Raw genomic sequence first — 14,869 nt, 5'->3', positions numbered from 1 at the left:
TGAAAGATCTCATGGGAAAATTCCATGAGGTGCAAGATCCTTAAAAGGACTTGACTTGACACAACTGGGGCTGCCTTGAACCCCGAGAAATAGCTATACCCGTGCAAGGAGCACTGGACAAGAAGGACTCAAGACTGTCCTGGGCTGGTGCTCCACATCGCCTCTCTGTGGTGTTGAGAAGCAAGTGCAGTGTGGGCCAATAAGACCCCCGCCACCTAGGGGAGACCAGTGGAAGTCCAGGGCTGTCTTTGAACTAAATAAGCCCTGGAGATTCCTGAACAATTAAGGGAAGATAAAAATCAACAGAGACACTGGTTTGACTGTTAACAGGGTATATAGGAATTCTGAGAATTAATTAAAAATAAGGGGGATACAACTAGCTTCCCAGGATGAGGAGTGCTGCTGTCCAGTTACATGTGTATTCAACGAGAGAGTCTGGCAGTCTGGCTGGATGAGACTTTCTAGTGAGAATCTGGCTCGATATACATGGTGTGTCTTGTTTTATGATTATCCTATTAGAATATCTACTATGTAATACATAAAGTATTGACTTATTCACCCCAGAAATAAATTATGTCAGTCCCATGACCATTCTTTCCAATAATGGTGCTGCTAGTAATTTCTGGAAATATTAACACAAAGGCAATAAGGGCTCCCTCCTTAGCCTCTTATGTCTCTGTTTTTTTTCCTTAGGATTTTATTATTCTTCATGAAAAACATTTTTTTTCAATAAGCAAAAACCATTTTATGCCATAATTCTTCCCCTGCTCCTGGTTTCCTCCTGGGTTCCACGCCAATATTTACACACTGCCGCTCACTCCTACTGTTGACCCAAGATGGCCTTCAGAGCCCGTCCTCAACCTCTCATCAAATAACCCCATAGTTTCCATTATTCCGTGTCGTGTCTCCTAACATTTCCATTTCAATAGGAAGACAACTTTCCCAAGTCAAGCACTAGTCTGATTTAAAATCAGTGGAACATTCAAGATGCCATAATGAGCTATGAGAATGATGACCAAAGCTGTTGGTCCCCTGGATCACTGTCCACTCAGTTTTCAGAATCTCTCTGGAGGCTAACACAGACCAGGTCCTGACCTCAGAGGGACACTGGAGCCACTGCTCAGGGAAGGCTGGCTGTCACTAGCCCCTGTGATTTCTTTTCCCAAAGAATGAGAGAGAGGGGAGGAGTCAGGCTACACATAAAGTAGTCATTTTTCTTTTTTTTTCCCAGCCCTGAGAATTTTGAATTCCAGCATTCCAAAAGATCTCATTTTTCCACGAAATGACATTTCATTTTTCCATCATCCCACTTCTAGATGGTCCCCAATTTTTGTCATTTTGACCTCAGAAAATATTTATTGTAAGACTGCCCTTTCTCTGTTCCTACCCTTGTGGGTCTTGTCTACATTCTGCCTTCAATTACATCTAGCAAAGTGCACGGTACATTGTAGGCCTTCAACAAATTTGGGTGGAATGAATGTGAACATAGCTTCTTGCTTGCACAAATGTTCTGATTTCCCTGGCACAGCGATTAGAGAGGTTATTTTTTAAAACTCACATCTCTCGGTGCCACTTCTTTGCTCGCAAGCCCCATGAGCTCCCCATTGTCTTGGATGTGAAGTCTAACCCTCAGTCTAACTGCAACTGGCTTTACAATCTGGCCCCTCCTGCCTTTTCTACAGCCCTTGATCCTCTTTCCACTTCTGTGCCAACCATAGAGGTGCGGGCTCCTCCAAGCAGGCCTGGCCCTCTCCTCTTCACATGCCATCTCCTGCTGCATCTCAGCCTCCACTGCCCAGAATCACACAGACAGGGTCCCACCAGATACAGTATGAAACAACAGCTTGCCTTCCAAAGACACATTCTCAGCAATGGAGCCTGTTCTAGATGTCAGATACTACCTTGATACTACCTTGTAATACATAGATATTGGTATTTATGTATTTTGTAATACATAAAGTGTTGACTTATGCATTACATTGCTTAATCTCCCCTGGAAATAAACTATATCACAGTCCCAGGGCTATCTTTCCATAACAGTGCTGCTAGTAATTTCTGAAAAGAGTAACACAAAGGTAATAGGGGCCCCCTCCTTAGTCTCTTACGTCTCTGTTTTTACCTTAGGATTTTATTATTCTTCGTGAAAAACATCTTTCCAATAAGCAAAAAACATTTTGAACTTTATATAGCACTCTGGTACTTCTTTGAAGGCCAAAACATTGAAAGTTATTGATTCAGTCAGTAACTTGTTTACCCAGTTAATTGGAAGACCTAGGATTTAACCCTGTATGTCTGCCATCAAGGACCAGGGGCTCTCATCCACCTTGAACAGGGCAACCTTCCCTGCCCCCAGGTATCTCTGACTCTATACCTCCCCTACCTGAGCTCTCCACCCCAGTGCATATCTCATTACAACAGAGTCACTATGTAGAGCTGAGGGTTCGTTCATAGGACTGTGAGCACCTCGACAGCAGCGGTTTTTACACATCTGTGCTGAAACACAGGATTGTGAAATTTTTTATATAATTTAATTTAAATCTATGCATCCAATAGATTCAGTAAGGAAGAGATCAATCCAAATTTGAATTAGAGACTTGACATGTTGACCTTGGAGCTCTTTTACTAGAAAGTGCAAATCCAATGTCTCAATTAGATACCAAGGAAGCTAAATCTTCACTTCCATTTCCAACCTTCTTTACAAATTAATATTTTTAACTCACTTTTAGGAACCTGCCATTGTAATATTTGTTGCAAGCATCTGCAATTCAATCAGCCCAGCATACAAGCAGAGACCTCCCACGTTTTCAATAACAGCATTGCTTAATCTGAAATGCTTTGGGGAAGACAAAGAAGCATTCATAAAATGAAACAGTAGTGAATGTTGATAATGAGAAAGTTTTACAACAAAGTGTCTCGCTGATTTATATGGTGTGCCCATGCCAATGGCCAGGAGAAATTTTTACAAAGATTCTCTCTCCTCAGCCAAGGCAACATGCCAGAGTGGTTGTTAGTATCTTTAAAGATGAACGGAGGAAGACCAAGAAAGACCCGAGAGGGAAATGAGAGAGGGGAAAGGAAGAGGAAGGAAGCAGAGGAATCTCCTGATTCACAGATGGGGGCAGCCATCCATAAACAGTGAAATGAAGAAAAGATGCCATTTTATTTTCTGGAAAAATCTCTCACCTGAGTGTAAGGCAGGTCCTGAGAGTATCTCAGGGGGACTGGCCTGCTTTCCAAGTGGGACAGCAATATTTTCTTTATTACTCTTACTTCAATTCAGCCAAGCAACGAAGAGTTCTGAAAGGCAAAGAATCTGAAGCCCTCAAGCTAAACACACATACCCAAAGAAGACCAGAAGAGCACCAGACTGAATTTCCAGGAGCTATAGTCATTTCCATTGACAAATTTTAAGATGTACAGCTTCCGCCAAATCTTGACTTGGGTCATCGTCTCTGATACTCAGAGTGTTTGCTATAAATGTATCATCAGCAGGGCACACAAGGGGAGAGACTGGCTTGATCCCGGATGAAATAAGGTCCAGCACTTATTCCCACTTGGAGTTCAGTTAAGGGCAGGCAGGCCTGCATTCTGACGCTGAGGTTCCCAAGGCCACACCAGACTCCAAGGGGCTGTCAAGATGGTGACCAATAAGCAAGCAGACCCAAGGTTATGGCTCTGGTCCCACGAGCCTGGTTCCGACATGATTCTCAAGGGCTGCTGACTGATGATAATACGCAGATTAGGCTTGGTTAGAGAACATCTCATCCCATCTCTAAGCAGAACACCTCAGATATTGACAATCTGTCACGCCAAGAACATAGCCCAAATTTTCCATTCCTCCCATGCTATTTGGCTGGCCTGGCTAGCAACGGGCTTTATTTTTTACAACATTTATCGCTCTGCGCTTCACCTCCTGGCCAGTGGGCTCTGAGGCAGCTAGAAACCACAGCCAGCTAGAGGCCGGCCGGAGCAGGCTCTAAGCCTTCCACACTGGGAAGGAGAGGATTGGCCAAAGGCCATGCTGCTAACTATTCTGGGAAGAGCAGATGACAACATGAGGGGGGGAAGGGACCTCCATTCATCTTAAAGTCAATGCAAACTGACATCTGGATTGGGGGTGGGGTGGCTGAGGTTCTTAATGACTGAACCAAATGCAGCAAACTCCTTGCTAATTCAGACAAATGAGGAAAGAGGACCACAGAGCAGTGGCTGTCCTTTCAAGTCTATAGAGCAGCTCAACTTCATCCTAAAGCAAAGGCCTAAGCTGTGGCCGCACCCTCTGACATGGAATCTGCATCTCGTTAGGCATGGTGGTAGTTCTTTAAACACAGAGAGTTCATGAAGTTACATCCTGCAAAGGTTTGCCCTCATGAATATGAAAAAGCACCACCCTTTATTCTCTTGTTTATCATATTTATTTACCAGCTTGGCCTTTCTTCAAAGGCATCCTAGAGATAAACCCAGGCCTAGGTCGGGGCAAATCAGCATAAATTTCAAGTTAGCAGAGAACAAATGCATGAAGTCTTCCCTTTATAGTTTGAAGCCTGGTGTTCTGCCCCCTTCCTCCTGGGAGCTGTGAAAAGTTTGAACAGATGTTCAGATTGAGGGAGGGTGGGGGGGATGCCTTACTGCCGCTCTATTTACTTCCTCCAGAAGGATCCGTTTACATTTCCTTATGGACTAGAGAGAACAATTCTACCAGCTTAACTGCTACCTGGGGGAGGGGAAGCTTGAGATCCTGGTTCCCATGAAGCATGATGAATTAAGAAAGGAATGTGGCATGCTAGGAAACCACACTTAGCTCTGTCTTTTAGCTCCAAAATTAGGTCAGCAAATTTGCTGGAGCAGTAGCCTAATCTCTGGGTGCCTTACTGAGGCAGCCCATCAGCCATCAGCGGGAGCAGGAGCCCATTGGTCAGTCTGTCTTACCTTCTGCTTTGTGCATCTGCTTTGTGGCAGGCCAACTCCACCCCAAAGGGAAGGGAGTGGGGAGTAGGTGTATGGAGAGCCTATTTCTGACACTGTGGCCCTGTGACATTTATTTTCCTGCAGTATTTGCCCTGTGATCAAATAGTGTTTGTTTTGGGCACTGTGATAACAACTCTTCACAAAATCTCTTGGATGAAAATGCAATAGCCAAATCACCCAATCAACAAATATTTACTGAGAACTTCAAATGCTCAAGGTGTGGAGAGTATAAATGACACCCTTCCCTTGAAGACCTTCTTAGTTGGAGGTAACAGAGGTATTTACAGATATATCCAAGCAGGGACTTACTTGTTTCCTAGTATCATTGGCTTCTTCTTTCTTTATCAATAGTAGAATCCACTGAACTGGGCATGTGATTACCCTATGAACCTATTCTTGGCTTGTCTTAAGCATGGCCATGTGACTAGGTTCTGGCCAACCTGATATGAGTAGAAATGAGATGTTCAACCTCTGGGTCATATCTTTAATGGGAAGCCATCTGCTCACACTTCTCCCTGTCCCTGGGCCTAGAGTGTATAGGAGGAAGAATGAGCCAAATTCTACTATTCGATGAAATCACATTAGAGGATGGTAGAGCAAAACCACAGAAGGAGTGGGGCCCCCAATGACTTTGGGGGCACAAATTCTTCTCCCTTAATTGCTTATCAGCTGGATGACAGCGATGGAACCCTTCCGTCTCCTTTAAGCCATTATTACGTAGTCCCTGTTAAAGCAGCTGAATCATATCGAAACTAGTATGTATGCATTTCCCCAAATAGACCAGGCATTTCGAGATGTCTCTTTATTTCCCCAGCCCCATTGTGGAGCCCCCATGGAGAAAGTATGCACCTCGTGTTTGTGGATCATAATATAAAGATACTAAAAATTCCATTTTGCTCTGGTGAGATAAGTTAATACTATTATTAAGTATTATAAGAGGATAAAAGGATTAACTTATAAAGAGAGTGCCAAAGTGATGATATCTGGCTTGGCTTCTTAAGAGCTTAAAAAAGGCAAGAGGAACATCACATTAATTTATAGGTGTCTGAAAGGTAAAAATATTTCAGAACAAGGGGACTTTATCAGATGACACAAAGGCACAGAGATAAGAATAAGGGAATGACTTAGCCTATAGTCTAATGTAATTATGTAAATGAGCACTGGTCTGTGGACATGAGTATCTGGAAAAGGTCTACTTATAAACAACTATAAACCATTGCCAACAATAGTACTGTAGATCTTACTCAGTGTCGGCACTTCTTGCCTGTGAGTCTGTTAAGTGCTGTTCTAGAATAGCTTTATTTTTACTATGTGACCTGTGAGGTCACCTGATCCCTTTAAGCTCCAGTTTCTTCATCTCTACAAGAGCAGTTTACCCAATACATGTTTTTCTTGCAGGCATTATTCGTATGATGCCCTGTTCTAGGCATTCCACCTGTGGCAGATGGCAAAATGACAATCAGAACAAGGAAGGAAAGTGTCTACTATATTAAAAGGTGATACATGTATGGATAAAATAAGAGCAAAGGACATCAAGGGTACTGATGTTTTAAAGATGGCGGGCGTTCCCAGTGGATTTCTTGAAGCAATGACTGGCTCACATTAGGGTAATAGCAATGGCAGTGGGGAAGCACTGGGTGGGTTCTGAATATGGTTTGAAGGTAAACAGGATTTTTGGACAGGTTGTATGATGAAATGTTAGAAGAAGACAGGAGTCAAGGATGAATCCAAGTTTCTTAGCTTGAATTCAAACTGGAAGGGTGTACTTGCTGACCAATGAAAGAGGAAGGTGCAGATAGAGTAATTTTTGTCCAAAGATGAGCAGTCTACTATTTGGACTTGTTGTGGTGGGTAATGGTTAATTTTATGTGTCATCTTGACTGGGCCACAAGGATGCCTGATTTGGGACACACATTATTCTGGGTGTTTTTATGAGGATGTTTTGGAATGATATTAACATTTAAATTGATAAACTAATAAAGAAGATTCCCACATCCCCTTCCCCCATCCCAACATGAGTAGTCTACTGATTGAATGTAGGTCTGAAAAGACCAAAAATCTGTCGCTCCCCGAAATAGAAGAGAATTCCTCTGCCCGACTGCTTTCAAACTGGGATGTGGGCCTTTTTTTTTCCCCCCCTTCAGACTTGAACCATATCATCTGCTCTCTGGGTAACCAGCTTGCTCACTCACCCTAAAGATCTTGGGACTTGGGTGTCTCCATAAATGGTTATGCCAATTCCTTAAGATGAAGTCTCTCTGTTTTCTTCTTTGGCAATGAGAACTAGTAGGGTTTCCACATACACACATCTCTGGGGAACCTTGACCAATGTACTGTGTTTGTGGTCCCTGTTAGATATTCAAGAGAAGACTCAAGCAGGGAGTTGGATATGAATCTGGAATTTGGGAATGGGCTTAAGGCTGGAAATGGTATATTTGGAAAGCATTGGCACAAAATCATATTCAAGGACATAAGAATTCCCATTCAGGTGGGCTTATTGGGGAAATAAACATTGATAGAAAAGAGGAACAATGACTGAGTCCTGGGTCCCCGGAACATTTCAAGTTCAAGGACTTCAGCTGCAGAGACTGAGAAGGAGCACCCACTGGAGTAGGAGGAAACCAAGGAAGCAGAGTGTCATGAAGCCAAGGGGAAAAACACAAAAAGAGGAGGGAGTGATCTCATCTACCAAATGCTCCCAACTGGTCACTGTCACTTGTAAATACCATTGCATTTAGCAATGGAATGGTCACTGGTGACTTCTGCAACAAATGCATCATTGGAGAAGTGGGGTCAAAGCCCTGTTGGAGTGAGTTTAGGAGCAAATATGAAGATGGAAGTCAGAAGCAATGAGCATGGGCCCTCTTTGGAAGACCTTTGTTGAAAGGAAACAGGATAGCCATTGGCATGGAAACAGAAGTTGAGAGAAGTTTGTTTGGATTTATTTTTAAATGGGAGTGCTAAGAGCATGTTAATATTAGCTGCCATTTCTGGAGTACTTCATTGTGGTGGCAGGTGTGACAACGAATTTAATCCTACTAATGGTTTTGCAATGGAGATATTAATACCACTATGCAAGGAAACAGATGTTAAGAGAAAATGAGAAATTTTACAGAACCACAGTCAGTGAGTGGCTGCATCACAATTTAAACCCAGGTTGTTCTAAGTAGAATGCAGGGACTCTCTACTACTATAGTCTACTGCACCCCCCACCACCACCCCTGCCATGATATAGTCTGACTCCTTCAGGGAGATCAGGCTTGTGAAAGTGCCAAGCAAATGGAACCATCAGGATCAGCATGTATAAAGCTCTTAATTGTGTGCAAATGTATGCAAAGAAATTTGTATCCTTCTCTAGTCCCAACCTTAAGGAGAAAGATAAAAATATGATTTCTTAACATGGACTTCTATACACAGTGCTCCATGCAAATGGTCTTACATCACCTCCAAGGAGGAGAACAAACAGTAACATGCAAATTCTATTTTCATATTGAACAGGGCAGTAGAAGGAAGTCTTGCCCTTTCTTATCTAGCACACTGGTATGGATCCAAGGAGCCTCCTATTTGCGGCTCCTGCAGTTATTACATTAAACTGGGGGGGAAGTGTTCCAGAGATGGGAGGTCATGAGAAGGACTAACCACTGTCCTTGGCAATGAGAACTACTAGAGTCTCTAGCTGTGGTCACAGCCCAACATGTACAAAAATCTAGATTGCACCAAGAATCAATCAGGTTGCAAGATTATAGAGTCCTTTTAAAGCATGCACAATTCAACATGTTTTCTTGGGGAAAGAACTCGATTGACAGTCTCATGCACTACCTCCCTCATTGTGGTGCAATAATGCTGTCAAAAATGTTCTTTACTGGGGCTAGAGTTGTAGCTCAGTGGTAGAGTACTTACCTCAGCATGCGAAGCACCAGGTTTGATCCTGAGCATCACATAAAAATAAATAAAGTGAAGGTATTGAGTTCATCTACAATCAAAAATATTTTTTAAATGTCCTTTACTGTCTGCCCTACTCTGTTAAACATCTTATTTCCAGTTACTCTTAAATGGAAAATATATTTATAGAAAATATAATGCATTCACAAAAGTGTTCTTTGAATTTTTTTCAGAGGGGTCATCAATCGTCTCTGAGTTATGACACAAGAAAACATTAGAAAACTGTCCATCAGGAGAAAAGTAAGCATTAAATTACATTTTAAATTGGAGACAATTTAAATTGACCTTCTTTTAAAATGTTTTTGTTATAGGAATAATACTCACTGAAAACAAATTTAATCATATGGAAAAATATGATTCTGCTACAGTTTGATCTTAAATGTGCCCCAAACGCCCACAAGTTGAAGGCTTTATCCCCTGTCCATGGTGCTATTGGGAAATGGTGAAATCTTTAAGAGGTGGGGCCTACTGGAGGAAAGTTAGGTCATTGGGGATGTGCCCCTGAAGCGGATATTAGGACCCCAGCCTCTTCCTCTCTTTCTTTGCTTCCTGGATGCCATGAGGTGAACAGTCCACATGCACTTCTGCCACATATACTGTGTGGCTACAGGCATGAGCAACAGGGTCAAGCAACAATTCCCTTTTAATAATGTTTATTGTTTTATTCCCAATAATATTTATTGTCACTTGGTTTTTCGCCTTTGAGGTACCAGAATCTAGATCTTAGAGATAGAACTAGATTGGTCTCCTTACTCTAATATTTAAAAGCTCTGTAAGTTTGACCAGTTTTGCAGACTTTCACAGTCTCAGTTTTGTCATCTGCAAAGTCAAGATAATAACAGAATTATTGGAATTATAATAGAATTACTGCAAAGAATAAGCAACAAAATATATTTTAGGCAGTTATCACTTACAATTACTGGCATAGAGTAAATATATAATAAACATCAGTATTTGGGGTAGGTAAAATTCATTTGGTTCAAATTTATATATATATGCTTATATATGTGTGTGTATATATATATAGGTATATACATATATATAAATACACATATATACATATCACAACATCTAGAGGAGATTTTTTAAATCAGTACTTTGGATAACAATAAATAAAATTATTGAGGAGAAAGCTGAAGCCACACTCTGGGATAAGATGGCAGTATTCATTATTTAGGAGCATATGACTATGGAGTATTATCCATTACTTTTACTTAGGAGTAAATTAAATGATTAATTTATTTACCATGGATAATATATACTCATTACCAGTGTTGCTAAGGGAATTGCCTATGGACCGAGCTGATCTGGACTCCTTTCCTCGGATCCTAACCCTCTTACTTCTTCTACACTGTTGAGAAGGTTGTGATTCACACCATTCCAAGGTGGGGCTTGCCTTCCCATTACTGGGTCTTATTACTAAATTCTCAGACTTTGCATTTGCAATTGCTGCACATTCAATATAAGCGCAGAATTCTACTTTTTTCACATGGTGCTGGTGACCAGCCTCATTTATTGACTGGGGAATGGATTTGGCCTGACCAGCAGCTTTGTCTGAAGAGAAAAAACTTGTACAATATCACACACTTAGGAAGGGGTAGATTAACCATTTGAACTGCTTCATTCTAGAGCCCTGTCACCCATTAATACTACCACAATCAATTTTTGATTCTGTGTAGTGAGCTATATGTGACATTGCAAGACTCTGGTGTCAAGTCAATCAATTTGAGGCCCACTGGATCAGTCCCTGGAACAGAGCATATTCTACAGCACCAACAGACCTAGTTCTCACAGGAAGTCTTCTGCAAGATGGCATGTTCAAAGACACAGACCGTACGTGAAGATTACTGCAACAACTAACTCCTTGAGATTTGCGGGAAAGTCAATGAGAAACTGATCAGAAAGGTTAAACTAGTTTATTTGTGATATCTGTCTGTAGTCGAGTAAAATCATGACCACTAAAGCTTTTCATAAACTAACTCCTGAAACCCATGGGTATCTTGCACTGCATGCAAAGGGATTAGGTGAATCTGATGAAGTTGAGAATCTTAAGATGGGAAGCTTAGTCTGATTATCCAGTGTGCACAATGTTATCATAAGAGACTGGGTAAGAGAGAGGAAGAAGTATTGGGAGTTAGAGAAGCTCTTGTGATAATGAAACTCTCTGGGAGTTATGAGCTATGAGCTAAAGGCATGTAAGCCGCCTCCAGAAACTGAAAAAGCGAGAGAACACATTCTCCCTACCACCTCTGGAACAGAAGGCCATACGGCTGGCCCATTATAAGCTTCTAACTCCAAAACTAAAAAATAATCAATTTATTGTTTTTAGGCCACTATATTTGTGGTAACTTGTTACAGCAGCAATAGGAAACTAATACAATGTCTATATCCCAAGTGCCCAATAACAAATGTGTCTAGTATTAAACTTGAAGTCCTATTGCCAATTTATTTAAATTCATAAGATTAAAGTTTCCTAGTATTTCAAATAGCTCATTAGTAATGTCCTAGTTGATTGGATTCTCCCTCTTCATAAAGAAAATGAATTATAATACACTACCTACAGGCTCTTAATACTCTTGGTATTTTCAGAACTTAATAGAGGAAGGCCATTTCCCCACCCTTTAGAAAATAACTGAGGCATGTTAACCTTGAATTGATGCCCATTCATTCTGACTTACAGTGTTGTAAAACTAAAACTGACAGACATGATTAGAAGTGAAGGTAGATCCCCGCTCTTTTTTTCTTCTATTTTTTTTTTAATCTGAGATACTTATGAACATTTTCAACACCCACCTACAGTAGCATCTTTTATCAGCTCAATTGTTTGAAGGCTAAGAGTCCTTCCTAATTTTGACTCTAATAAATAACTTGAAGAAAAGTGTGTCTCCGTTTATATAAATTTAGAAGCACTGTGAATTCTCAAATAAAATTAGCCAGGGGGATGGTGGGGACAGAATCAGACAAACTAATTAACAAAGGCTGAGCCACTTGCAGTCATGGGGTTCTGGCTAATGCTGACCAGCCAGGTGAAGGAAGGACAGACAAGCACTAATGGGGAACCCAAGAGTGGAATCCAAATAGGAGCAAAGATCATTAACAGATTGATGAGGCTTTTGTTCTTATTATTCAGCATGAAGGACAGAGAAGTCCTTAGCTCTGGAAGGTTCTTAACATTTTAACATCATCATCATTATTGTAATAAGCTAGTTAATATCAGATCCCAGAAATGTATCATTTGTGATAATATATTTCAGTAAAATAGCTTTGGATTTCAGAAAACCTGCTGTATATCTGTGTTTTTCAATTGGAATAATTCTTCCAAAATAATCAGTGCTTTTATGCAGATACCAGACTGCTTTGGAATGGCCAAAGGTGCATTGGTTGGTTCCTCTTTAGAAATGAATTATTGTTCACATCCAAATAGCTTGATATACCTGGCATAGTAGCCTAACTCCTTTAAATCATTCTCTTCTATTATAATCATTAGCCTAAATTACTGAAAATACAATTTTTTTCTGGACACTCTCCCCCCAACATTACTTAAGGTCTCCCTATGAACATGCTACTTCTTACTCTTTGGTGGTAACAATTTACACTGAATAAATGATTAAAAGTGACAGATGCACCATGCGAACCCTTTGTCGGCTTCCTGCAAAGCAGTAGGCTGGCAAGTAGCTGCTATTTCTTTACCAGGAAAAAATAAAGTCAGAGCGAGGACTTGTCTGTGTGTGCCAGCTGTCATCTGGGACAACTAGGACTCTTGACACACTTGGCAAGCAGCATGAACTTCCAAGTCTCTTTCTCACTCTCAAAGCACAGGACAGAGACAGCTACAGTCCAGCTTCTCTAAAATTCATGATTTCAAATAAGTTGCTTTTCAACACAGTGATTTATTTAATCTAAAACTAAATGTGGCTTCATCCTTATGCTGGGTTTTAAATAAAAATTTAAAAGTAGAATCTTCAGACTCTATTATGATACAGGTTCAGGAAAATATGGTCACTGTGCTTTTACATTAACATTTGTGATAATAGGGTTTAAATTTAACTTCCTAAATCAAACACAATTTGCAATGCAGTTTGGTCAAATTAGCTCCTTTTCTGTCATTGCATCTGTGGCTCTGATAGAAGTCCCAATTCCTTCCTATCAAAGTTGCCTGCTTCTCTTTCTATCTATCTTTTCTTTCTATCTCCAGAAAGGTGTAGGTGCAGATGGATAGAACCCACAAGAACTAACAAGATATGGCTCCTGCAACTTTGGTTGGCGCCTTGTCTGATGTGATCCTCTGCAGAGATCTGGCAGAGACTACTCTACCTCCAGATCAGCAAGTTCACAGGGGAGGTGGGATGGGCAGAAATTCCCACAAAAATGCATCATTCCTAGGATGATGGATGCATTCCTGTGCATGAAGCATAGAAGAAATGCTTTACTTATTTGGGAACTTCCTTAAAATAAACACTACCCAGCATAAACTAGTCAAGGAAAATAGTCCATTCTTTCCCCCCTCTCTCTCCTCCATTTAAACTTAGAAAGCCTGTGGTTACAAAATTTACTTGGGGGCAAGTTTGACTGCCATGTGCCTAGAATTTCACAAAGGTTCACACTAGGTACAAAAGGGCCTAAAAAGAACATCAACAGATGGGCTTAATTCCTAAAGGAATAATTCGGATCCTGTTTTGCATTTATGAAAAGTTTAATTTTGGTAAACTATTTCCATTCATGTTTTGAAGTGATATGGACAGGGTGATTATGAGGTCATTTTGCATAAAGAAAAGCACCAAGTTAGGACAACTCGTATCTCCTGCTTCTTAGTTTAATGTGAAATAACCTCAGAAAACACTTCCTCCCCATAAGTGGGGCTCAGTTGAGTACTCAGCTCCAGATAACCCACAGTGTTATGTGTCTGCAACCGGAGTGTGGCATGAGCCAAGTCATCTCATTTGTTCAACAAACATTCCTCAAATAGGCACCGTGTGAGTTGCAGCTATGTTCCAGAGAAAATATGAAGGCAGCAGGGATGGACCTTACCCTCCTTCAGTTTACAGCCTTACTTTTGGGAATGAGGCCACATCCTACTGAGGGTTCTATACATCCCAGAGAAGTGAGGAAGGGGCTAAAGGCAGAAACTCCGGGAGGTAAGATGGCAAGAAAATCATGAGTTGAGGATTCTAATTTCAAGGAAAAGAATTCCATGGTTAAATTTAGAAAACACATCTCATCATCCCCTCCTCTTAGAGCTTTAAAACTATTTACAGGTCTCGCAATCAAGAAACATGCTTAATTTCATTCATCTAAAAAATGCATTTACCATGCAGCATTCCAGAGTCAGCCTCCTGTGGGCCCACTGTAGAAAGTCCTGATAGGCTCATAGTCTTAAAGAAGAGACAGAGGAGGAGGATTTAGAAATGACATTTCCTAAGGAGTACACACACACACACACACACACACACAAACACACAAACATACCCTTGATAGAGAGGCCTGCTATAATCCTTACTTCTGGGACTTCCTTGATGTAAGAAATTTTCAAAGGAGACACAGAACAAAGAATTCCTGCTGGTTCTCTAGTGCTACTCTTGAACCTGCCTCCCTCCTCCTTGGGCACCTTTCCTAGTTACTGAGACCTTTTTGGAACTTGACTTCACAGCTCTTGCTTTAGTTGCTCTCTGTGCTCTTTGACCAAGCCTTATCACAATTCCAGTTGTCTGCCTGGTACCTGTTTTCATTCGTGGGTCCAAGACCATAGCCTGACCCTGGATCCCACAGCTCTGCCCTACAATTCTGAGGCCAAAGGGGTCTCTTCCAAAGTTTTCACATGAAATCTCTTGCTTTTGAATCCACATATGCCTCACTACCTCATATTTCCTTGTGAGAACTGATTACCTTGAAGGAGAAGGTAATGGTCCACACCCAATTTAATAAAGAACATTTAAAGGTGGTCCAATGATTCTGAAAAGGG

General features: G+C 41.1%; 1 protein-coding gene across 6 annotated transcripts in view; it reads right to left on the bottom strand.

The window, feature by feature from the left end:
• Ncald (neurocalcin delta) overlaps positions 1 to 14,869 on the bottom strand; it is a 398,774-nt gene that overhangs the window by 56,284 nt on the left and 327,621 nt on the right. Inside the window, exon 1 of one of the 6 annotated variants that reach the window (XM_071602205.1) lies at positions 3,184 to 3,205. The exons of the other annotated variants lie outside the window; for them this stretch is intronic. The gene's annotated coding sequence lies outside the window, so the exon portion shown is untranslated. Of the gene's footprint in view, positions 1 to 3,183; positions 3,206 to 14,869 lie in introns of those variants that run through there. 6 annotated transcript variants of the gene reach the window in all.

Source organism: Marmota flaviventris, chromosome 15 (assembly GCF_047511675.1).
Source record: "Marmota flaviventris isolate mMarFla1 chromosome 15, mMarFla1.hap1, whole genome shotgun sequence".
Classification (NCBI taxonomy): domain Eukaryota; kingdom Metazoa; phylum Chordata; class Mammalia; order Rodentia; family Sciuridae; genus Marmota; species Marmota flaviventris.
The sequence above is the reverse complement of the archived record's forward strand: the minus strand, read 5'-3'. Positions and strand labels throughout refer to the sequence as shown.